Below are 26577 nucleotides of genomic sequence, written 5' to 3'. Positions count from 1 at the left end.
TCATCCCTTGCCAAATCCACCAGATGATGTCTTCACAGCTCTCCTAAAACCCCACCTCCTCCATGAAGGCCTCCCTGATGAATTCACAACACGCAGTTGTGTCAAGCCAACAGCTATCTTTAACAGGGCACAGAAGAAGTGCTCAGTACAGTGTCGTGCCTATAGGAGATGTTCATTAGAGTGTTGTGCTGTGCTCTCAGTACTTGTTCAGTACAGTGCTATGCACACAATAGGTGCTCAGTAGAGTGTCGTGCCCAAAGGAGGTGTTCGGTACGCAACTGTTGTGACCCTAGTAGGCATTCGATACAGTGCTGGGCACCTAGTAGGTGCTCGGTACAATGCTGTGCTCATAGGAGGTGTTCAATACAGTGTCGTGCACTCAATAGGCATTTGGTACAGTGCTGGGCACATTTTGGTGGCTCAGTAAAATGCTGTTCACGATGCAAATGCTGACAATGGCCAGCGCCCTATTGATGCCAGGACAAAGAGATGGCATAGGAGCTCCAGTCCTTGTCTCTCCCAGTGTCCTGGCTCCGCTGGTGGCATGTAGTCTAGTGAGGAAGGGCATGGGGTGGTGAGGGAGTGAGAACAAGGGGTAGTAACACAGATCCAGGCTTTGAGGTGAATGATATGAAAGCAGCAAAAGAGCACTGGGCAGGGAGGTGGACTTGGCAAATAGTAAGCGCTTCACAAATACCGTTGAGAAAATCCCCCAAACCCTTGTGAATCCTCGAAATTATGACAAAAACAAACTTTTTCCCCGTTTTACCCCATTTCTGAAATTTCAAAGCAAGTTGGAAGACAAAGGCCAAAAATAACCCTGGCCAATAATAATGTTGTGGTTGATGATGATGCTGATAATTATTATTATTGGGACAGGATGGATGAAGTAACGGAGGCACAGAGAAGTTAAGTGACTTGCCCAAGGTCACACAGCAGACAAGCGGCAGAGCCCGATTCCACCTATGCACTTCAGACTATCTTTAAAATAGATGGAATTTTTCCTAACAATTTCAGGCTAGGCAGGTAAAAGAACCTTTTGCCATTTGCAAAGCAAGAAGATCCAAGCAGCTGTAGGAGTTTATCCTCAACTCATCTTTCTCACGCAATCTGCATATTCAATCGATCAACCAGTGGCATTTATTGAACGCTTACTATGTGCAGAGCACTAAGTACTTGGGAGAGTATAATACAACCGAATTAGTAGACACGTTTCCTGCCCATAACTGGCTAACAGTCTAGAAGGGAAGACAGGCATTAATATGAATAGATAAATAAATATTCAGTCAGTTCTTTCTTCACATCATCTTTAGAGTCTGCCTTTTCCTCTCCAGCTACCATGACCATACAAACACTTCTCGGATCCTGCCTTGACTACGGCATCAGCCTCCTTGCTGACCTCCCTGCCTCCGGTCTCTCCCTACTCCAATCCGTACTTCACTCTGCTGCCCAGATCAATATTCTCAAGAAACATTCAGTTCACATTTCTCCTCTCCTCAAGAACCTCCAGTGGTTGCCCATCCATCTCCCCCTCAAACGCAAATTCCTTCCCATCAAGACCTAGCGAAAAGAGCATTGCCCTGGGACCTTGGTTCTAGTCCTGGACCAGCCTCTTGTCTGCGGTGTGACCTTGGGCAAGTCCTTTCAATTCTCTGTGCCTCAGTTACCTCATCTGTAAAATGAGGGTTAAGGCGGTGAGCCCCACATGGGACATACGCTGTATCCAACCTGATATTTTTAATAATGTAATCTAATATCTGTGGGCAGAGAAGGTGTCTGTTGTTGTATTGTACTCTCCCAAGCACTCAGTATAATGCTTAGCACACAGTATGTGCTCAATAAATGTGATTGGATGAATAAATGAATCATCTAATCTGATATCTAATAATCTACCACAGTGCTTAGTCCAGTGCCTGGCATGTAGTAAGCACTTAATAAATCTTGTCTTGTCTTATGCTGTCAAGTCATTCATTCATGCAATCAATCATATTTATTGAGCACTTACTATGTGCAGAGCACTCTACTAAGTGCTTGGAAAGTACAATTTGGCAACAGATAGAGGCAATCCGTACCTAGCAACGGTTCACAGTCTAGAAAGGGAAGACAGATAACAAGAAAAAACAAGTAGACAGGTATCAGGAGCATCAAAATAGACAAATAGAATTATAGATATGTGCACATCATTAATAAAATGAATAGCATAATAAATATGTGCAAATATACACAAGTGCTGTAGGGCGGGGAGGGAAGTAGAGCAGAGGGAGGGAACAGGGGCGATGGGGAGGGGAGGAGAAGCAGAGGAAGAAGGGGGCTCAGTCTGGGAAGGCCTCCTAGAAGAGATGAGTTTTCAGTAGGGCTTTGAAGCGGGGAAAAGAACTCGTTTGGCAGATGTGAGAAGGGACGCCAGAGGTAGGATGTGGATCGGGGTCAACTGCGGGATGGGCGAGAACTAGGCTCTGACCCATAGCGACTCCATGTACACATCTCTCCCAGAACTCCCCTCTATCAATCTGTAACTGTTCATGGTAGTGTAGCCATAGAGTTTTCTTAGTAAAAATAGGAAAGTGATTTACCACTATCTTCTTCCGCACAGTAAACTTGTGTTTCGGCCCTCGACTCTCTCCCAAGCCGATGCTGCCCGACCTGGGTGAGTTTTGATTTGTGGAAGATTGCCTTCCACTCGCTAGCCACTGGCCAAGCTAGGAATGGAATGGCTAGGCCTCCGCTTGACTCTCCCTCACTTATCCAAGACTGGTAGAGGACTGGAAACTCTCCCGGTGCAGTCCTGACAGGGGACTTAATAAGTACCATTTGAAAAAAAAAAGTTCTAGGAAGACCTAAATCAGCTAGAGACAAGAATTCAATTCACATGATTGTGCAAGGAGCCAGGCCGTTGGGGACGGTAAACACATCTGAGAAGGAAAAATCTGGTTGGTGGATTCGGAGGAGAGGCGGAAGATGAACGTGGGATCCAAGTGGTTGGATTACCCAAGTGATTAATAAATCCAACCACATCCGTCCATCCCCAGGCTGTGGTGGAGTCACTTCTGAAACAACAGGAAAACCATTAAAAGGCAGGAGGCACTAAGCCGCCACAAAGCAATCAATCAAGCAATCAGATTGATTCTGATCAATCCATCAATCAGATTGACCTTGGCTGTAGCTATCGGTCAGTCAGTCAATCTTATTTATTGAGCATTTACTGTGTGGGGAGCACGGTCTTCAGTGGTTGGGGGAGTGCGATGTAACTGTAACTGACACATTCCTTCCCCACAGCGAGCTTACGGTCTAGAGGGGGAGACAGACATTAAGTGAAATAAACAAACGACAGATTTGTTCGTAAGTGCTGTGAGGTTGGGAGTGGGGATGAAGAAAGGGAGCAAGTCAGGGCGACGCAGAAGGGAGCGGGAGAAAATAAAAAGAGGGCTTCAGCAGGGAAGGCCTCTTGGAGGAGATGGGCCTTCAATAAGGTTTTGAAGGTGGGGAAAGTCATCATCTGTCAGAGAGGAAGAGGAATTGCTCTGGCATGAATGGTCTGCGTCATACAGGCGCAAGAAGAATAATCAATCAATTGTATTTATTGAGAACTTACTGAGGGTAGAGCAAGTGCTTGGGAGAGTAAAATATAACAGAGTTAGTAGACATGTTCCCTGCCCACAATGAGCTTACAGTCTAAGGGGGAGATAGACATTAATATAAATAAATTACAGACGTACACATAAGTGCTGTGGGGCTGAGGGAGGGGGTGAATAAAGTGGGTGAAACAACGTACAATGAAGTCAGAGAAGTGAGTGTGAAAAGAGGAAATAAAGGCTTAATCGGGGAGGACCTCTTGGTGGAGATGTGCTTTTAATAAGGCACTGAGGGGGAAGAGTGATTGTCTCTCGGATATGAAAAAGGAGGACATTTCAGGCCAGAGGCAAGATGTAGGTGAGGGTTCAGCAGTGAGATAGACAAGAATGAGGTACAGTGAGTAAGTTAGCATTAGAGGAGTGAAGTGTGTGGGCTGGATCGAGGTAGGAAATCAGGGAGATAAGATAGGAGGGAGCAAGGTGATTAATCGATCACTGATGCGAAAATTGCTCATCCGAGCTGATTGTGGGACAGGAACATGTCTACCAACTCTGTTAAATTGTACTCTCCCAAGTGCTTACTACAGTGCTCTGAACACGTAAGCACTCAATAAATAGCATCGACGGGTTGAGTGCATATGTCAGATGGTCAAATGCTGGGCATAAAGCCATTATATTTGTACTTCCCAAGAAAACTGCATCCAAAGAATACAACCGCCACCACTGTCAGGATACTGCCTCCATGGAAACATGGGCCTGCAGACAAAGCGAGCAGAAAAGATCCAACACGGTGGCACAAGTGGGTAATAGGACAGACCAAGGCATGTCATCATCATTAAACACAGGCTGTTAGAGAGCCAGGCGGAAGAAAAATGCAACAGAAGGATCGATTCGGCCTAGGAGCCCTTCAGCTCAATCTTCTGAGAAGCACTTCAGATTACGGCAAGAAGAGGAGCAAAAATGGGTAATGGTTACTGGATTCTCTGCAGAGAAACAGGAAGAAAGTGGGAAAGACCGGTAGCGTCATGAAAGAAACAAGCTGAGAGAAGCAGCTTTGTTCAGGGGAAGTCTAGAGGAGCTGGAATGAGACCTTCACTTGAAACAATGCAAAGCAGAAGCCCTAGGTGAGAAGAACAGAGAATGAACAATTCATCTCCCACAAATGAACAATAACTGTTCTAAATTCTTCAGTTATCTATATGCTTCTCCAGAGATGACCAAGAAAGTATAAAACTGAAGGAAGAAGCCCCACGGAGAAAGGGTCGGATTTTGATTGTGGCAACAGACGACAAACTCAACCGAATGGAAGATTTTCAGATCTAGAATGGAGTCCAATCAATCAATGGTATTTATTGAGCGCTTATGGTGTACGGTGCACTGTACTAAATGCTTGGGGGAGTTCAACAGAATTGGTCGGCACGTTCCCTGCCCACGACGAGCTGACAGTCCAATTTTCAAAATGGTTGTGAGGCCATAGCAGTGGACGGTAGCAGTGGAACAGGTATTTGCTGAGTACCTACTGAGAGCAGAGCACTGACTGTTCTTTGAGTCGGTCAATCGAGTTTATTGAGTGCTTACTTTGATCAGAGCGCTATGTACTAAGCACCTGGGAGGGTACAAGACAACAGTATAACAGAGCTATTCCCTGCTCACAGCACTTGCTCTGCACACAGTAAACACTCAATAAACCTCACTGATGGACTGATTGATTGGGAGATATAACCAAAGTACCGGTCCCGTTCTTTGTCCACAGGGAGCTTACATTCTAGTGGGAGTGACAGACCTAAAGATATGGAATATGCCTATCTGGCCAACCTGAGAGTAAGATGGGGCTGAAGCGTTGTTGATAATCGAGATGTCGATCATTTGTTTTGAAAAGAAGTGCCTGCCAACTCTGTCGTGCGTGCTCTCCCAAACAGTGGTCTACAATCACTGCTTAGAATTCCTTAACTCCCATTCTCTCCTGGACCCCCGCCGATCTGGCTTCCGTCCCCTCCGCTCTACCGAGACTGCTCTCTCTAAGGTCACCCGTGACCTCCTTCTTGCCAAATCCAATGGCTCCTACTCCATTCTGATCCTCCTTGACCTCTCTGCTGCCTTTGACACTGTCGACCATCCCCTCCTCCTCCATACCTTATCTCACCTTGGCTTCACGGACTCCGTCCTCTCCTGGTTCTCCTCTTATCTCTCTGGCCGGTCATCTCGGCCTCCTTCACTGGCGCCTCCTCCCCCTCCCATCCTTTAACTGTTGGAGTTCCTCAGAGGTCAGTTCTTGGCCCTCTTCTGTTCTCCATTTACACTCACTCCCTTGGTGAACTCATCCGCTCTCACGGCTTTGACTACCATCTCTACGCAGATGACACGCAGATCTACATCTCCGCCCCGTCCTCTCCCCCTCCCTTCGGGCTCGCATCTCTTCCTGCCTCCGGGACGTCTCCACCTGGATGTCGGCCCGCCACCTAAAACTCAACATGAGCAAGACTGAGCTCCTCATCTTCCCTCCCAAACCCGGTCCTCTCCCAGACTTCCCTATCACCGTGGATGGCACGACCATCCTTCCCGTCTCTCAGACCTGCGATCTCGGTGTCATCCTTGACTCGTCTCTCTCGTTCACCCCACACATCCTATCTGTTACCGAGACCTGCCGGTTTCACCTTTACAATATCGCCAAGATCCGCCCTTTCCTCTCCACCCAAATGGCTACCTTACTGCTACGGGGTTTCACCTTTACAATATCGCCAAGATCCGCCCTTTCCTCTCCACCCAAACGACTACCTTACTGCTACGGGCTCTTGTTATATCCCGGCTAGACTACTGTGTCAGCCTTCTCTCTGATCTCCCTTCCTCCTCTCTCGCCCCGTTCCAGGCTATTCTTCACTCCGCTGCCCGGCTCATCTTCCTGCAGAAACGATCTGGGCCTGTCACTCCCCTTCTTAAACACCTCCAGTGGTTGCCTATCAACCTCCGCTCCAAACAAAAACTCCTCACTCTAGGCTTCGAGGCTCTACATCACCTTGCCCCTTCCTACCTCTCCTCCCTTCTCTCTTTCTACCGCCCACCCCGCACGCTCTGCTCCTCTGCCGCCCACCTCCTCACCGTCCCTCGGTCTCACCTATCCCACCGTCGACCCCCGGGCCGCGTCCTCCCGCGGTCCCGGAACGCCCTCCCTCCTCACCTCCGCCAAACTGATTCTCTTCTCCTCTTCAAAACCCTACTTAAAACTCACCTCCTCCAAGACACCTTTCCAGACTGAGCTCCCCTTCTCCCTCTACTACCTCTACCACCCCCCCTTCACCTCTCCGCAGCTTAACCCTCTTTTCCCCCCATTTCCCTCTGGTCCTCCCCCTCTCCCTTCCCATCCCCTCAGCACTGGACTCGTCTGCTCAACTGTATATATTTTCATTACCCTATTTGTTTTGTTAATGAATTGTACATCGCCTCGATTCTATTTAGTTGCCATTGTTTATACGAGATGTTCTTCCCCTTGACTCTATTTATCGCCATCGTTCTCGTCTGTCCGTCTCCCCCGATTAGACCGTAAGCCCGTCAAACGGCAGGGACTGTCTCTATCTGTTGCCGACTTGTTCATTCCAAGCGCTTAGTACAGTGCTCTGCACATAGTAAGCGCTCAATAAATACTATTGAATGAATGAATGAATGAATGAATGAATGAATGAAAACTCTGCACACAGACAGCGCTCAATAAATGCCATTGATAGATTCCAGTAGTTAGACAGGAAATAGTATCTGGAGTTACCCCTCTCCAAAGACGGCAACAAATAGCGCAAGTCCACGTGGTGGGACTGCCAGCATCCGATGTCCTCGCTCAACAATTCAGAGGCTATAGAAGGACGGAAAAATAACCTCAAAAGTAAGGAAGAGGGTAAAAATGTGGTGGTTGATGATGAAAACCTTTTGGGAGACACTCTGCGTTCAGCTGCCCGTTACTTTCTTGACTCAAATATGCAAAACATTTTCCCACATCAGTGCTCAACCATTAGAAGAACCAGCCTGCCCGATCGGAAATTGTTACAGGGCCTCACAACCAGGCAGTTGGTCAGTTGGTCTCTAGATTGTAAACTCCTTGTGGGCAGGGAACGTGCCTACTCACCCTATTCTATTGCACTCTCCTAAACGCTTAGTTCAGTGCTCTGCCCACAGGAAGCACTCCATAAATAACTGATTATTGATTGTCTGAGATTGAGATTATCTGAGATTGATTATCTGAGAAGTGGAAGGAGGGTCCAGATTCCCCTCATTAGAGATTCACGGGCTTGAATGGGAAGCTGTGTGGTCTGTTGGAAAGAGCATAGGTCTGGGATTCAGGGACCCTGAATTCTAGTCCTGGGCCTGTCACCTGCCTGTTGTGTGACCTTGGGCAAGTCACTTTGCGTCTGAACCTCAGTTTCCTCATCTGTAAAATGGGCATTCAATACCTGTTCTTCCTCCTCCTTAGACTGTGAGCTCCATCTGGAACAGGAATGGTGTCTGACCTGATTATCTTGCATCTAACCCAGCACTTGACACATCAGTAAGTCCTTAACAAGTACTGTTATTGTTGTTGTTATAATTATTATTATTGTTATTACTAGCAACTGGATTAGAAGCAGCGTGGCATAGTGGAAAGAGCAAGGGCTCGGGAGTCAGAGGATTTGGGTTCTAAACCCGGCTCCGCCACTTGACTGCTGTGTGATCTTGGGCAAGCCACTTCACTTCACTGTGCCTCAGTTACCTCATCTGTAAAAGGAGATTCTACCTTGTATCTACCCTAGCGCTCAGAACAGTGCTTGGCACATAGGAAGTACTTAACAAATGCCATAATTATTATTATTATTAGAAGTGTGGAACAGGGTTGATGCCTGATTTGATTATCTTATATCTTCCCCAGTGATTAATAATAATAATGATGGCATTTATTAAGCACTTACTATGTGCCAGGCACTGTTCTAAGCACTGGGGTAGATACAAGATAATCAGGTTGTCCCACGTGGGGCTCACAGTCTTAATCCCCATTTTACAGATAAGGGAACTGAGACACAGAGAAGTGAAGTGATTTGCCCAAGGTCACACAGCAGACAAGTGGCAGAGCCGGGATTAGAACCCTCATCCTCCAACTCACAAGCCCAAGCTCTTTCCACTAAGCCAGGCTGCTTCTCTTAAGCCATTAACAAGTATTATTATTGTTAATATTATTACTACTACTACTAATAATAACAGCATCCACTGGAAAGAAATGTTTTGCATTTGGATCAGAGATCAAAGCTGCCAAGGCAAAACAGAGGGGTAACAAAAACCAAAGTGAAAATTCCATCAAGATCATCAGCTAAGAAAGAAACCAAAGAGCTGGCAGCTATGTCAGCCTGGGGCGGCTGTTGAATAATGTTCACTCCTTTGAGGGTGAATGCTCTCAACAGAGACAGGCGCCTTAAAACAGCTTCTGGTACAGGGTGATTAGCCGTAGATGCAAAGGATAAGAGAGTTGTTCGGCTTCATCTTGCAGTCGGGCATAATGATCAGCTGCAAGGATAGTGAAAAAGCATTAGAATGGAAAACATGCCACGAGTTCTGTGGGGATCCTATTCCACACCAGGAAATCCAGCCATATTTTGGGAGTTCATATGTAGTTCGGGTAATACAGAATCAAGTGCTGGAAGTGTAGCCCAAAGTCATGACAAAAGATAGGCAGTGACTTCCCAAGATTGGCTACCACAAGACTATAGATCACAGGTGTAGGGAAGCACCGTGATCTGTCATGGAAAGAGCCCTGGCCTGGGAATCAGAGGACATGGATACTAGTCTTGGCTGTGCCAGTTGCCTGCTGTGTGAATTTGGGCAAGTCATTTCACTTCTCTGGGCCTCAGTTTCCACATCTGTGAAATGGGGATTAAATCCTACTTCCTCCCACTTCGACTGTGAGTCCCATGTGGTATAGGGACCGTATCCAACCGGGTTATCTTGCATCCACCCCAGTGGTTAGAACAGTGTTTGACACATAGTAAGTGCTTAATAAGTATCATAATTCTACTAAGGGCACCAAATATAGTGTCAAAAACACTTCAGAGTTGGGAAGCAGTTGAGAAGAGTAGATCAGAACAGAATAAATGATCTGTATTCCTGGAGAGAAGGATGAGAGCCAAGCTAATGGAAGCACAAGTATACCACCATGAATATGTGTTGGAAGGCGGGGGTCACATTAATGGAAAGAGCTCGGGTCTGGGAGTCAGGAGACCCAGGTTCCAATCCTGCCTCCGTCACCTGTCTGCTGTGTGACCTTGGGTGAGCTACTTATCTTTTCCGCGCCTCAATTTCTGCGTCGGTAAAATGGGAGTTCCATATCTGTTCTCCCTCCTCCTCATACTGTAGGACCGGGACTGGCCCGATCTAATTATCTTTCATCTACTCCACTGCTTTGCACAGTGCTTGACCCATAGGAAGTGCTTAACAAATATTACCGTTATTAACGGTAGTAGAAGCAGAATTAATATTATGAAAATTCCAACAAGTATGTCCATTTTACAGATGGAAACACTGAAGAGGACCTGTCTAAAGGAAACCATTCTTCTGCTTCTTTCAGGCCCCTTCTAGACTGTAAGCTCACTGTGGTATGGGAATGTGTCTACTGTATTGTAGTCTCCCAAGTGCTCTGCACACAATAAGCGCTCAGTAAATACCACGGATTGATTGATTGACTGACATTGGGAACGGGAACTCTTGTGTTGGGGAAGCAAAGTGTTAATGTCGAGCCGTCCCTGTTAAGGGGGACTGTTTCTAGGGAAACCTGCGTCCCAAGGTACCAAAAGGACAGTGCATTAAGAGATGGGGTTACTCCGAGACAATAGCGAGATAGGTTTGTTAGCCTCAGCTGGAAATTGACCAAAAGCCCAGCTGCGAGAGGTAAGGATCGTCCACCTATTAGATGAACTGTGCCCTTGCCATAGCAACCAGACATGCACAGTGGCAAAGATGTCCATTTTTCTGTAGCGAAAGACTCATCTGAATGGTCACGCCAACCAGTAGTAGGAGTAGCATTTATTCAATGCTTTACTGTTTGCAGAGAGAACATTGGACTCAAGTTTTCGGACAGAATACATAGGTGGGAACTCAGGATGGCTCATATTCTAAAAGTACGCCCGCGCGTACTGATCCAGGGCAGAGGGTGGTGTGGGTGGAGAAGAAAGTGCTCAGCACAGCTCCACTCTCTAGAGGGTGCTCATGAAAATCAAGGAAGATAGTAACAGTGGTATTGGTTAAACGCTTACTATGTGTCAAGCACTGTTCTAAGTGCAGGGAAATGTGAGCCAGATGGATGCTTCCTTGCCCCTGGGCTCTGGCCCAGGTCTTTATCTCACCTTCCATCTAGACTGTAAGCTCCTCTAGACTGTGAGGTTGCTGTGGGCAGGGAATGTGTCTACCAACTCTATTGTTTTAGTACAGCGCTCTGCACACAGTAAGCCCTCGATAAACATCACTGATGGGTTGATTCTCTTGCTTCTCTAGCCCCTGCAACTAGCTTTACTCTTTTCCTTCAGGAGGCTGGGCTCCCAGGTCCTGCGGTTTGCTGCTTTTTTATAGTATTTGTTAAGCACTTACTCTGTGCCAGGCACTGTACTAAGCACTGGAGTATTAAGCACCAGCTATCAGTTTGGATACAGTTCATGTCCCACATGGGACTCCCAGTCTTAATCTCCATTTTACAGATGAGGTAACTGAGGCCCAGAGAAGTGAAGTAGATGGATGACTATGCCAAGGTCATTCAGCTAATCGTATTTATTGAGCGCTTACTGTGTGAAGAGCACTGGACTACGCGCCTGGAGGAGTACAATACAACAATACAACAGACACAGTCCCTGCCCACAACGAGCTTACAGTCTAAAGGGAGAGATCGACATTAATATAAATAAATAAATAAATAAATTACAGACATGTACATAGGTGCTTTGGGATTGGGAGGTCCCACATAGGCATCAAACAGAAATGTCTCGCCATTGTGTTCAAAGCGCTCAATCACTTTTCTCCTTCCTACCTCCCCTCGCTACTCTCCTACCAGCCCACACACTTCACTCCTCTACTGCCATCCTTCTCACTGTGTCTTGATCTCGTCTATCTCACTGCCCACCCCTGGCTCTGGCCTGGGACACCCTCCTCCTCAAATCCAACAGATAGTACATTCACCCCCTTCAAAGTCTTTCGAAGACATATCTCCTCCAAGTTGCCTATTAGCCCCCTTTTCCTTTCCTTCAACTCCCTTCTGTGATGTCCTGACTTGACGCCTTTGTTCACCCCTCTTCCATCCCCACAGCACTTATGTACAGATCTGTAATTTATTTATTTAAATTCATATCTGTGGGCAGAGAATATGCTCTGCACATAGTAAGTGCTCAATAAATGCCACTGACTGACTGAATGAGGGGGGATGAATAAAGGGAGCAAATCAGGGAGATATAGAAGGGAGTTGAAGAAAAAGAAATGAGGGCATAGTCAGGAAAGGCCTCTTGGACGAGACATGACTTCAATAAGGCTTTGAAGATGGGAAGAGGAATTGTCTGTCGCTTATGAGGAGGGAGAGTGCTCCAGGACAGAGGCAGGATGTGGACAAGGGGTCAGCAGTGAGATAGAAGAGATCGAGGCACAGTGAGAAGCTTGGCATTAGAGGAGCGAAGTGTGCGGGCTGGGTTGTAGTAGGAGAGTAGCATGGTGAGGTAGGAAGGAGCAAGGCGATTGAGTGCTTTAAAGCCAATGGTGAGGAGTTTCTGTTTCACGCGGAGGTTGATGGGCAACGGCAGGTGTTTTTCGAGGAGCAGGGTAACATATCCTGAACATTTTTGTGGAAAAATGATCTGGGCAGCTGAATAAAGTATAGATTGGAGCAGACAGAGACAGGAGGCTGGGAGGTCCACAAGGAGCTGATGCAGTGATCCAAGCGGGATAAGATGAATGATCATATTAACGTAGTAGCAGTTTGGATGGAGAGGAAAGCACAGATTTAAGTGATGTTGTGAAGGTGGGACCGACAGGATTTAGCAATGGATTGAATATGTCGATCGAATGAGAGAGAGGAGTCAAAGATAACGTCAAGGTTACAGGCTTGTGAGACAGGAAGGTTGGTGGTGCCATCTACAGTGATGGGAGAGTCAAAGTCATAGTCAAAGGAGTATGAGAGCAGATATAAAATACAAGCTCTGAATAACAGCTAAGAAGAAAAACAAGGGAAGAAAAGTGGAGATGGTTGGTGGGTTGGGTCTGTGAGGGGAAAGCCGAGGGATTATTCAGGGAAGACCTGCAGGAGGAAGTGGCTTCTTAGAAAGGCTGTGGAGGAGAGGAGAGGTGTGGTTTAGCAAAGTCAAGGAGAGAGGGGGTCCTAGAAGGAGAGAAAGGTGAGATGAGTGGGACACTTGTGAGCTCTATGCAGTCAGGGATCGTGTCTACCAGTTGCACTGTACTGTATTATATTCTAGTTTCCCAAATGCTTAGTACAGAGTGCATAGTAAATGCTCAGTAAGTAGCACTGATTGATGAGCTCACCAGAGAATGACTGTAGGGAGAAAAGGGGAAGGAATGGAGCCTCATTGCAGATTCTCGATTTAAAGGCGAGAGAAGAAAAATCATCAGTAGAGACTGAGGAGAAGTCCAAACATTAAGAAGAGACGAGGTGAATACGACGTGCTTAGAACAGTGCTGTCATATAGTAAGTGCTTACAGATATCATCATTATTAAAAACAACATCAGAGAGCCATTTTTAGGCTAAGATTGTGGTTCATGGCATTGACAGCACCTGAGTGCTCAAGAAGAAACGACCGTGTAGGGGTCATTTGACATGGCTAGAAGGAGGTCATTAGAGGCTTACATATCTGTAATTTATTTATATTAATGTCTATCTCCCCCGTAATATGAAGTTCATTATGGGCAAGGAATCTGTCTCTACATTGTTGTACTCTCCCAAGTGCTTAATAAAGTGCTCTGCTCACAGTAAGCGCTCAATGAATATGACTGATTAACTGACGGAGGCTTTGGCACTCACAGTCTTGGAGTGCAAAAATGAGATTGCAGCGGGTCGGGAGCAAACCGGCGAAGAGGAAGAGAGCAGGCGGGTGTCACACAGAGGAAGAAGGAGCAAAGACCGAAAAGTCTCAGACCGTGGCAGGGTGGCAAAGTGCAGAGAACGCCATAACCCCCAGCAGAGGGGCGACGGGCTGGTCTTGGCCAATGTGAGGGAATGAGCTGAGAACCACAGAAGGCCCGGGAGCTCGGTGACGCTGGGGAGCTTATGGAGAGTCGGGTGGGGCGGAGGTGGGAGGGTTGGATGTGGCCTCTGTTCCATTTCCTTGGAATAGGCAAAGCAGTAGTTGCAGAGCCAGTTCTAGAGGCTGCTACCTCTTCACTGTTTCCCTAGAAGCCAGCCCTAAGGCCTGGACTCCATCTTGTTTGTCCAGATCGTCGTTTACTTGGGGCGAGCACAGCACGACAGGTATCTTTCTTATCTCTCAGAGCCAGCAGACCCTGTGGGCAACACGGGACCTCGGCTGCTGATAAAGAGAGAAGATGAGGAAGAGGTATTCCCCCAAGCCCTCTGGAATGAGAAGAACAAGATGGAGCACAGCCCCATCAGACCCATGAAAATCAGCGGGACGAAATCACTATCAGCTGGTCTAACACGCTCCGCTACCCAGAGGGTGGGATGCCCGTTCTGCGTTGGCATCGCTTAGAAAGATGGGGAGCCTGGCTGGTGGTCGTTTGTATGTGAGTAGACCCCGCTTTAACCTAGGTGAGCCCAGGAGCTCCAGGCCATTTTTGCGCTGGACTGGGATGAGCCCGTATAGCTATGGATTGTGTTTGGAATGAATGTCTGTGCTGAGCGCGCTTTGGCCCTGGTGTCCAAATAATAAGGACGATAATAATAATATTGATATTTGTTAAACACTTATTATGTGCAAGACACTGTACTAAGCACCGGGGCGGATATAAACTAATCGAGTTGGACACGGTCCCTGGCCCATGTGGGGCTCTTAGTATCAATCCTCAGATCAGGATCATACACTGGTCAAGTCAGGATCAGAACCCAGATCCTCTGACTCCCAGACCCATGCTCATTCCACTAGGCTAAGCTAACCGAGACATAACTGTGCTTCCTGCTGGTCACGTGCCCGGTAGCGAGAAGCGCCCAAGCCGGTACTCACCGAAGAACTTATTACAGTGCTAATCACATGGTGAGTGCTGAATTGATTGATTGACGTGTCCCAGGGTACCCTTACTGACCTCTGACCCAAGGGGCAGTTATGGGGGTGCCGGGCAATCTGCGAGAATACAACGCCACCTCCCCTGCCCCCTCCCTCCCACCCCCCCATCTGCTTCTTCTGAGTTCTTAACTTCAGGCCAGGACAAGCTCAGCCCAGTCTCTCCCACAAAACCACAGTCCTCGGGGGGCATGCTGGGGTGCAAGGGAGGATGAATGTGAGCAGAAGAGATTAAGGCCAATGATGCTTGTTCAATGCCTGTTTAAGGAGATTGGAATTCTGGAAAAATATAGATGAATCAAGGTGGCAGGAAAAGTAGATAATGCATAAAGGGGTGGGGGGGTGGAGCCTGAGAGGATGTAACCCTCTAGACTATAAGCTTGCTGTGGGCAGAGAACGTGTCTAATAATAATAATAATGATGATGGTTTTTTGTTAAGTGCTTATGATGTGCCAAGCACCATTCTAAGCCCTGGGGGAGATACTGAGGGATGACCAGGTTGTCCCACATGGGGCTCACGGTCTTAATCCCCATTTTAGAAATGAAGTACCTGAGGCCCAGAGAAGTTAAGTGACTTGCCCAAAGTCACACAGCTGATAGTGGCAGAGCTGGGATTAGAACCCACGACCTCTGACTCCCAAGCCCGTGTTATTTCCACTGAGCCCTGCTGTTGTATTCTCCCAACCACTCAGTACAGTGGTCTGCACACGGTTAACGCTCAGTAAATACCACTGTTCGATTGATTCGATTCGATTCAACCATATTTATTGAGTGCTTACTGTGTGTAAATAAGGTACTAAGTGCTTGGGAGAGTACGATATAGCCATAAATGGACAGATTCCCTGCCCACAGTGAGCTTACAGTCTACAGGGGAAGAGAGACAATATGACTGAATAAATAAATAACTTACAGCTATGTACACATGCTGTCAGGGTAGAAGAGGGGCTGAATAAAGGGAGCAAGTCAGGGTGACGCCGAGTGGAATGGGAGAAGAGGAAAGGTGGTCTTAGCCAGGGAAAGCCTCTTGGAGATGTGCCTTCAGTAAGGCTTGCATGTGGGGGAGAGTCATCGTCTGTGGGATATGAGGAGGAAGGGCGTTCCAGGCCAGAGGCAGGAAGTGAGCGAGAGGTTGGCAGTGAGAAAGAGGAGATGGAGGTACAGCGAGAAGGTTGGCATTAGAAGAGTGAAGTGTGCGGGCTGGATCTTAGTAGCAGTTTCCATCTTCTAGACTATAAGCTCGTTATGGTCAGGGAACGTGTCTGCCAATTCTGCTGTATTGTACTTACTGCACATAGTCAGTAATTAATAAATATCATTAATTGATTGATCTTCAGCTGTTGGCAGGATCACCCAATTGGCAGTAGGTCATCTCCCAACTCCCCCTCCCTTCTGCGTCACCCTGACTCTCTCCCTTTGTTTTTCCTGCCCCATAACACTTACGGGTATATCTGTCAGTTTATTTATTTATAATGATGTCTGTATACTTGTATTGATGTCTGTCTCCCCACCCCCCCCCCCCAGACTGTGAGCTCGTTGTGGGCAGGGACCGTCTCTCTTCATTGCTGTATTGTACTTTCCCGAGCACTTAATACAATGCTGTACACACAGTAAGCGCTCAGTAAATACGACTGAATGAATGAAGTTACGATGCTCAGTCCAGGCCACGTCAGTTGAGCCCGGGCTTCTGCATCTCTCAAGATGGTGGGAGGAGGTGGTAGAGGATGCAGGGCGGGCCAGTGGCAGAGGAGGGCAATCCTGGCTTGGCACCCTGGTACCAGGCTTCCCCAAGTCCCCTCCCTACTCTCTCTTCACCCCCGCTGCCGACTGAGATGGCTTTTTCAGTCTGTTAAACGACCGGCATCCCTGTCTGTCTGTCAGATCCTCGGTATTCAGGACTGTCCTGTCAAAATTGGGATTTCTGGTCGCCGCTCAATCCCTTCAAATACCTGAGGGAAAATTAGGGTTGTGGAGGTCAAAGTTGGGGTTTTGTTAGGCGGCCTATTTCCTAACCCGAGGGATGGATGCCAGGAGGGCAATCATAGCTCCTCCAAACATCTTGATGCCATTCTCAGAATCGTGGACTGGCCTAGAAGAGCAAGAGCCCAGGTTTAGGAATCAGAGGAACTGGCTCTAATCTGCCATTGGCCTGCTAGGTGACCTTGGGCAAGTCACTCAACTTCCCTGTGCCTCAGTTACCTCATCTGTAAAATGGGGATGAAGATTGTGAGCCCCACGTGGGACAACCTGATTACCTTGTATCCACCCCAGCTCTTAGAACAGCGCTTGGCACAGAGTAAGCGCTTAACAAATACCATCATCATTATTATTATTATTACTGGGGGGAGGTTAGTCTCCCCTCCCTCTTGCTAAGACTGCGAGCCCCATTTGGGACAGGGGCTGCGTCTGACCTGATTATCTCATATCTACCCCAGTGTTTAGTACAGTGCTTGGTATAAAGGTAGCCCTTAACAAGCACCACAGTTATTATAGCTACGGAGGGAGGGTCTGATCCAGTCAGAGCGTCGCTGATTGTCATGCGGTCTTCCGACTAAAAAGAACCAACCCGATTCCTCATTCATAAACCTGCAGCTCCCTCTCCCCCTCTCTCCATCGGAAATATTTGCCCCCCTCCCGCCTTCCCTCCCTCCCCCCAGACCATCCCTCCTCCTGGCCTCCGTTGCTTCGATTTCTATGGTGCCTTGGCAGCTTTTTACCGGCTTCACTGAGTCATCTGGGTCAGATCGGGTCTTCGCCAGCAGCGGGACAGGGCTGCAGGGGGGCCGGTGGCAGCCGAGCCGCTCTCGGCTGGGCACCCGAGGGGGAGGGCGATGGGGCGGCAGTGTCAGCACCCTGCTAATGTCCCTATCGTCCCCATGATGCTAATTATCGTTATTAATCGTAATAACGATAATAATGCTTGTTAAGCACTTACAATGTTTCAAGCACTGTTTTTAAGCACTGGGAGAGATACAAGTTAATCAGGTGGGACACAGTCCTTGTGATCCCCATCAGACCCTTGAGCGTTCACACCGTGCTCTCTGTGCTCACCCTAACACATACGTATATAACTTTCAGCTCCGTAGCTTCCCGCCGACCTGAAATGTATTTTAACGTCCATCTCCCCAGCTAGACTGCAAACTCCTCCGGGGCAGGGATAGGGTGCATTCACTCTGTGGTACTGTACTTTTCCAAGCACTTAGCACAGTGTTCTGCACACACTAAGTGCTCGATAAGTACTATCGATGGATCGATCCCCTCAGTAGCCTCCGCGTTCATCGATCACCCTTTTGAATTCATTTATTGATCTGAATTTTATTGATTTATCCATATGAGATATTTTCATTGTTTCACATGCTTGTTTAACTACTGTATACATATCAACCTTTAGGCCTTTATGTCTCCTCTTAGATTTAAAACCCCCAAGGGAAAGACTAGAGAGCAGCAACACGATTTCAGACTCATCTCCTGTCAACCGGGCGAGATCTAGGGGGAAAAAAAAATAGCCTCCCAAGCAACCGGGATGTGTCTAATTCCCACTTGGGTATTCTCTCCCAGTGCTCAGTACAGTGCTCTGTTCTCGGTAAGCATTTAATAAATGTTATTACTAGTACTTCTCAAAATAGCCTCTCAATGGATCAGTGGTATTTATTGAGCACTTAGAATGTGCAGAATATGCAATACTAAGTGCTTGGGAGAGTACTATACATCAGAATTAGCAGACGTTCCCTGTCCATTAGGAATTTACGGTCTACTTATTTGCTTTCTCCTCACAGGCTGAGTTTTTCTGCTTTTCTATAACCCAGCATGCTGTCAGGAGAAGCACCATGGCCTGTGGATAGAGCACAGGCCTGGGAGTCAGAAGGACCTGGGTTCTAATCCCAGATATGCCCCTTGTCTACTGTGTGACCCTGGCCAAATCACTTAACTTCTCTGTGCCCCATTGACCTCATCTGTAAAATGGGGATTAAAACTATGAGCCCCATGTGGGACAGGGACCGGGTCCAACCTGGATATCTTGTATCTACCCCAGTGCTTAGTACAATGCCTGGCACATGGTCAGTGCTAAACAAATACAGCAATTTATTATTACTATTATTATTATTAATCCAAGGCCATATTTTAGGGGTGATTTATGCCCATCCCCAGGGCTCACCCCGTCCACCATGGCTCTTATTCTGCTTCCTGCTGCCTGTTTCAAGCTGTGACCAGCCCTGGCACAGTCATGTCCAGTGGGGGTCCGAACCTGAAGTCATGTGCCCATCTGCTAGGACGCCCCATCTTTCCTTCTTCCAGGCCCAGTCCAGTGCCAGCCTCAGAACCAGCCCCAGACTCAGCCACCGTTCTAATCCCAGTCCCAGCCCAGCTCCGACCCCAACCCCACCCCCAGCCCGGCACCAGCTCCACCCCAGATAAATGGCTTTTTGGCTCACTGCCTTTTGAGAACCACAGAGTGGTAGAACATGGCGGAAACGCCTGTCTACTTGTTTTGTTTTGTTTGTCTCTCACCTTCCAGACTGTGAGCCTGTTGTTGGGTAGGGATTGTCTCTCTGTGTTGCCGAATTGTACTTTCCAAGCGCTTAGAACAGTGCTCTACATACAGTAAGCGCTCAATAAATACGATCGAATGCATGAAAGACTCTAATCACGCCGAGCAGTGACTCAAATCCTTTTAACTGGTATTTATTCATTCATTCATTCATTCAATAGTATTTATTGAGCGCTTACTATGTGCAGAGCATTGTACTAAGCGCTTGGAATGAACAAGTCGGCAACAGATAGAGACAGTCCCTGCCGTTTGACGGGCTTACGGTCTAATCGGGGGAGACGGACAGACGAGAACGATGGCAATAAATAGAGTCAAGGGGAAGAACATCTCGTATAAACAGTGGCAACTAAATAGAATCAAGGCGATGTACAATTCATTAAAATAAATAGGGTAAAGAAAATATATACAGTTGAGCAGACGAGTACAGTGCTGAGGGGATGGGAAGGGAGAGGGGGAGGAGCAGAGAGAAATGGGGGGAAAAGAGGGTTAAGCTGCGGAGAGGGGAAGGGGGGGTGGTAGAGGAAGTAGAGGGAGAAGGAGAGCTCAGTCTGGGAAGGCCTCTTGGAGGAGGTGAGTTTTAAGTAGGGTTTTGAAGAGGGGAAGAGAATCAGTTTGGCGGAGGTGAGGAGGGAGGGCGTTCCGGGACCGCGGGAGGACGTGGCCCGGGGGTCGACGGCGGGCTAGGCGAGACCGAGGGACGGCGAGGAGGTGGGCGGCGGAGGAGCGGAGCGTGCGGGGTGGGCGGTAGAAAGAGAGAAGGGAGGAGAGGTAGGAAGGGGCAAGGTGATGGAGAGCCTCGAAGCCTAGAGTGAGGAGTTTTTGTTTGGAGCGGAGGTTGATAGGCAACCACTGGAGGTGTTTAAGAAGGAGAGTGACATGCCCAGATCGTTTCTGCAGGAAGATGAGCCGGGCAGCGGAGTGAAGAATAGACTGGAGCGGGGCAAGAGAGGAGGAAGGGAGATCAGAGAGAATCTTATTTATCTTAACGTCTGTATCCCCCTGTAGACTGGGAGCTCCTGGTGGGCAGGGATCTCGTCTACCAACTCTGTTATATTCTACTCTACTAATCATGTGGAACGGTGCTCTCCATCCAGTAAGGGCTCAGTAAATACAACTGATTGATCGATGGATTGATTATGGGGCCCAGCATGGGCCTGGTCGTCCTGGGTTCCCTGAGTCCCTTGAGTAGTCTGGAGACCCTGGTGTCAAACTGTCCCAGCCCCAACCCAGTGTCTTTAGAAAGAAACAGCCCCGCCTCATCCTCACCTTGAAACAGTGTTCACCGCCCCGTGTTCGACTTATAAGCCTCTGAGGGTGGAATTGATCTTCAGGCATAGGCTACAGGCACCTGGCCCCGTCCTTAGAGCCTGGTCGCACCCCACCCCTCACTGCCCCCCAACACCCAGGGGCCCCCAGTTTATGGTGCCGATCTGCAGCAGCTGGGCCATTCACTCAGCCCAGGGGACTCCCCACAGGGTCACACCAATTTTCAGCCTTGTCTAGTGTGAATGGGATTTCTAACAGGATTGAGCACCTGCTGGATGCAGGAGGGGAGGGGACTGGGGCCAGCAAGGCCAAAGACAGCTGAAAGGAGACATCCCCGGGCCCCGTCAGACACAGCGGGAGACGTCCGGTGCCTGGTCGGGAGCCGTGATTTGCTGTCACAGGGCACTCTGGGTCGTGAAGGGCAAGTGGCTGGATGCCACAGGAACCCATAGGATGGTCGCGTAGCCCGGGCCCACAGCCGAGTGACTCGGGAAGCCAAGCATTTGGAACAGTCTGGGTGATTTCCGGGCAGCTTGAACAGACTCGGTGCAGAAGGCTGGGTCACGGCTTTGGGGATCTGAGGGCCTCTGGGCGGAACTGGGGCAGCAACTCACACCCCTCGGATGGATCTGCCGCTGAGGGCGCCTGGGGTGGCGGGGAGGGGGACTGGAGGAGACCAAGCTACAGTGGGGATGGGGTTGGCAGTGGGTAGCAGGGAGGGAGCTGGGAACTATCAGGCCCTGGAGAGCAAAGGTGGGGCTGCCCTCTCCTTGCCAATTAGGAGGAGCTTCTAATGCAGAGACTGTCCAGCGAGCTTTCTCTGAGAGGAGCAGATCGGGCAGCTCTGCCCTTGGCCGGACTTCAGGACTAGGATCCTCTTTCCACGGTGGCCACTGGGGCCAGACACCCACCCCCGGGGCAGGAGGCATATTTACCCCACCCCCACATTGGCAGGCTATTGAGTCTGCTGGTTGGGGCCTATTTCAGCATTTTTTAGTTTCTCCAGGGAGGAAGCCAGTCAAGACTCCAAGAGGTGACTTGGTTTGGATGGCAGGAGGATAGCACAGCCCTTCTTCTCCGACCCTCCTCCCCTACCCGGACCTTCGGGGCTGGACAGTTCTCCCCAGCTAGATCCAGAGCAGCACCAGAGGCAGGCCTTGACACTTGTTTTTATTGCATTTGTTAACCAGGTACTGTACTAAGCTCTGGGGTAGGAATAAGCTGATCAGGTTGGACACAGTCCATGTCCCATGTGGGGCCTTCAGTCTTCATGCCCATTTTACAGCATGGCCTTGGGAGTCAGAGGATGTGGGTTCTAATCCCAGTTCTGCTAGTTGTCTAAGTGACTTTGGGCAAGCCACTTTACGTCTCTGTGCCTCATTTCCCTCATCTATGAAATGAGGAGGAAGACTGTGAGCCCCATATGGGACAACCTGAATACCTTGTATCCACCCCAGCGCTTAGAACAGTGCTTGGCCCATAGTAAGCACTTAACAAATACCGTTATTATTATTATTATTATTTTATTAACCCATCGGTCCTTTGGTGGTTGCGGGGGAAGCGTCATTCCCTCCTCTCGTCTGGGGCTGGGACTCCACTTCCCAGTCCCCCATCCCTCCATCCCAAAAAGAAGGTTCAGGGAATCAACTGGACGGCGGAAGAGACACGGGGAAAAGAACTGCGTGTATGTGTGTGTGTTGGGAGAAGGGCGAATTCACATGTGTACTTGAGCCTGTGCGTGTTTGTGAGTTGTGGAGGCGAGGGGGAGGAGGACCGGGTGGGCGTTGTCTTTCAAATTTACTACCTCGGAGTGCCCGGTTGCCTTGGCGCTTATAACTATGGTAACGGCAGACTCTCTCCACTCTGGCTGCGCCCGAGGCCCGGGGCTTGGTGAATGGAGCTTTTGACCGGGCTTGCTCGTGGCGTCCATCTATCGGTGCTTCTTGATGGGGGGGCTAGGTGTGTGTGTGTGTGTGTGTGTGTGTGTGTGGTGGGGGGGCGGTACGGGCATCGTAGGACGTGGCACCTCCGCCCATTTGGACGCATCGACCTCTGAGCCGGACCCTGGGGCTGGCACGCGGGCTGGCTGCACGCGGCCTCGGCCTCGGCCCCCACGTGCCAGCGACAAATGCCTGGCCCGAGAGAAAGCGGACCCCCATTCTCCCCTCCTTCAGATCCTGGTCTCCACCGAGACCCCCGCCCGGCCCTCTCCTACCAGCCGTTGGGTGCAGCCCCGAGGTGCCCTTCCAACCCCCACCTGCAGCCCCGCATCCTCCCGTCTACGCCCCCCTCCAATCTCCCCATCCTCTATCTCCCCCTCCAATCCCTCAGTTGCAGCCCCCCATCCTCCGCCTGCGATCCCATGCCCCAGTTAGAGCCTCCCATCCTCCTCCTGCGCCCCCTCCCTCCAATTCCCCAGCTGCAGCCCCCATCCCGTCTGGGCCCCCTTCCGTCTCGTAACTGCAGCCCCCATCCTCCATCTCCGCCCCCCTCCAATCCCTCAACTGCAGCCCCCATCTTCCCTCTGCACCCCCCTCCGATTCCCCAACTGCAGCCCCCATCCTCCTCCTGTGACCCCCATCCTCCGCCTGGGGCCCCCTCCAAACCCCCAACTGCAGCTCCCCTTCTCCCCCATCCATCCATCCATCCATCCATCCGTCCGTCCGTCCTCCGGCTGGCGTCGTGGAGCGTCTCAGACCCCGCCTCCTGCTGCTTTCCCGGAAAAGCCGAAAGCGGCAAGCGACGAAATCAGTCCGTGGGCCTAGCAGGCGGCGGGCGGAGGCAGGGACCCCCCCCCCCCCGCACGGCCCCCGACGAGGACACCGGGCACCGTCAGGCAGACTGGGATTTGTTGTCGTGCGGTCAGCTAGAGAACAACAAAATCACTAGTCTTCCAGACGGGGCCCGGCCAGGACCAGCTCTCCGCCCCCGGGGCTCGCCCCTTTGTCCGGCCCGACCGCCTCTGTCCCCTCCCCACGGTAACGGTTGGCTCTGCCTCCTCCCTCCCGCGACCAAGCCTCAGCCCGGCAGACCAGAAGTAGCCCCCGGCCCTCAGAGACCGCCCGGATTTCTTCCCCTCCGCACCCACTTGTCCAATCCCGCCTCTCTCCTGCCCACCCCCGGCCCGGGGCCTCCTTCCCTCTGCCCACCTCGGGGACCCGCTTCTTTTTCCCTTCCTTCTCTGCCAGCCGGCCAAGCCCGGCCTCTCTTGGAATATCCTCCGTCCCCGGCACTAGCCGAGGAGGAAAAGGCGCGGTGTCCCTCCGGAGCCAGAGGCTGGTTAGCTGGGAAGGAAGGCCAGCTCGGCACACAGTAAGCGCTGAAGAGATGCCATCATCATCATTACTGTTATTATCATTATCAGGGCGGCGGAGAGCAGACGCGGGTGCTGCCCCATCCCGATCTGTCTCCTCTCTTCTTTCCCCGGCCCCTTCCCGAGCTGTCCTCGGTGCTTGAGCCCGCCCGCACCTGTCTGCCGCCTCTCCTCCTCACTCGGCCTAAATTGATCGTCTGTGCGCAGCGTCCCTGTCGTGCCCTGAGTGATGGGTGGGACTACGATTGGGGGAGCTTGTACGAATACATTCATTTGACTTACTCGGAGCTAGGGTCTTCGGAACCCCCGCTGCAAATCCATGCACATCAGACGCACGCTCGGCCGCCGATTTCGAACTGGGAGACCACTCTGGGGGGGGTGGCGGGGAGTAGGGCGGCGACTTTTCCCCCGGCCGTGGCAGGTCCGGCCTTGGAGACCCCCACGCCGGAATGGAGAAGATGGGAGAGGATGGGGGGGGGATGGGGGGAACGGAGGAGGATGGGGAGGGAGGGGGATGGAGGATGAGGAGGGAAGGGGACGGAGGATGGGGAGGGAGGGGATAGAGGATGGGCGAGTTTGGAGGATGGGAGAGGATGGGGTGGGAGGGGGATGGAGGCTGTGGGGGTGGAGGATGGGCGGGGATGGGGAGGGGGATGAAGGATGAAGGAGGGGGATGAAGGATGGAGGAGAAGGATGGAGGATGTGGGGATGGAGGATGGGCGAGGATGGGGAAGGAGGGGATGAATGGGGGAGAGGGATGAAGGATGAGGGATGGAGGATGGGTGAGGATGGGGAGGGAGGGGGATGGAGGATGGGGGGAGGGGGATGGAGGGTGGGGGAGGAGGATGGAGGATGGGCCCCTCGTCCCCCTCCTCCCCGAGCTGAGCTCCCGCACACTTTTTAGGGGGCGCTCAGAAGTTCCATGTTTCCTCCCCACCAAGTCACCCTCCTCCGCTCCAGCCCGGCCCTCCGCCCCGGCGGGCCCCTGAGTCCAGGCGGTCCCAGCCCCCCCGCCTCCCCCATCCGTCCCCCCCCATCCCCCCGTCCCAGGACTCTCCATCCGCTCCCCTCCCTCCGTGCGACCCTCCCCGGCTCCCTCGGCCCCAGTCTTCCCCTCTCCGGTCCGGTCCTCGCCCTCCAGGCCGCTCTTTGGACGGCTGTCCCGGGGAGACAAGAGTCCGGCGGCACCGGCAGAGCGGAGCTGCCCGCTGCCCTCTGCCCTCTGCCCCCTGCCCGGCTCTCCTCCTGGACCGCAGCCGTCGCGTTCTGCTGCTCGAGTTATTAAGCGGTCAAGGTGCGGGTCCGGACGGTAATAAACCCGGCATTTCTGAGCCGGGAGAGCCGGGCCTGGGCCACAGGGGACGGGTCGGGACGGGGTGAAGATGATGCTAATCGCCGGCTCCGATGAGGATGAGCGGAGCGCGGGCGAGGGCGGGACCCTCTCTCTGAAGACCGGTCCCTCCAGCCCCGAGGACAGAATCACCCGAGAGGACGGTGGAAATATAAGATTATCTTCTGTCCCTGCGGCCGGGGGCTATGTCTCCCCTTATTCCAGAGAACAGGAGGGGTGGGGGGTGCTCTCCATCTTGCTCTTCTCTTCGAAGGACTGTGCCTTCCATTATTATTATTTTAGAGATCGCTGGGGACTCTACTAGCCCCCAGACCCGCTGTATTACTGCAGCAATCCACTCGTCCTCCCCCCTCCCCCCGGCCCGTTTTTGTTTTGAATGGTTTTACCGCGAGCCAGGCACTGTACGAAGCGCTGGGGTTGGATACAGCCCATCTCCCAAATGAGGCTCTCAGTTTTCATCCCCGTTTTACAGATGAGGGAACTTAGGCCCGGAGAAGGGAAGTGACTTGCCCAGGGCCACACAGCAGACAAGTGGCAGAGCTGGGATTAGAACGCAAATCCTTCCGACTCCTAGGCCCCTGCTCTATCCATGAGGCCGCCCTGCTTCTCCGCTGTTTGATTGAGAGGCCTGGAAAACCCACCCTCTTCACCTGGCTAGCGGATCCCCGCCCTGAAGCCCCGGAGGGACAGAGACCCTTGGGAATCTCCACTTGTGTATTCTCTCCCAGCGGTTAGTACAGAGCTCGGCACCCCGTAGATGCTTAATAAATACTGTAGCTACCACAGGCCAAATTCAGTGTGGAAACGACCTGGGAATCTGCCCCGTTCCTGAAGCTCCTGCTGCCGGGGGTAGGAGAAAGTGAGAGAGTGGGAAGGGTGGAGAGAGAAGGAACGAGAGAGAGAGAGGAAGGGAGAGGGGGAGAGTGTGGCTTAGTGGCAAGAGCAGGGGCTTAGGAATCAGAGGACGTGGGTTCTAATCCCGGCTCCACCACTCGTCAGCTGTGTGACCTTGAGCAAGCCACTTAACTTCTCTGGGCCTCAGTTACCTCATCTGTAAAATGGGAGCCCCACGTGGGACAACCTGAGTACCTTGGATTTTACACCAGCGCTTAGAACAGTGTACGGCACATAGTAAGCACTTAAAACATACCATCATAATGCATGTTTTCACTCCATGCGGAAGCTTTCGAGCGAGGTACAGGCGACCTCCACCCGGCCTCGCCCTTCACTCCTCCCAAGCAGGGCTCGGCACTGCCCCTCCCCTAGATTTCTCCTCGAGTTGCCTCTCTGTTCTGGG

The 26577-nt window shown here is 50.9% G+C and overlaps 1 protein-coding gene and 1 non-coding gene across 2 annotated transcripts in view; both read right to left on the bottom strand.

The window, feature by feature from the left end:
* AEN (apoptosis enhancing nuclease) overlaps window positions 1-26577 on the bottom strand; it is a 52569-nt gene that overhangs the window by 13609 nt on the left and 12383 nt on the right. The window lies entirely within an intron of this gene.
* Window positions 23418-23535, bottom strand: MIR7-2 (microRNA mir-7-2). Its single transcript, NR_034733.1, has one exon. It is a non-coding gene; the product is annotated as a microRNA mir-7-2 (primary transcript).

The sequence above is a fragment of the Ornithorhynchus anatinus genome, chromosome 5 (assembly GCF_004115215.2).
Source record: "Ornithorhynchus anatinus isolate Pmale09 chromosome 5, mOrnAna1.pri.v4, whole genome shotgun sequence".
Classification (NCBI taxonomy): Eukaryota; Metazoa; Chordata; class Mammalia; order Monotremata; family Ornithorhynchidae; genus Ornithorhynchus; species Ornithorhynchus anatinus.
This window is presented reverse-complemented; position numbering and strand designations above follow the sequence as displayed.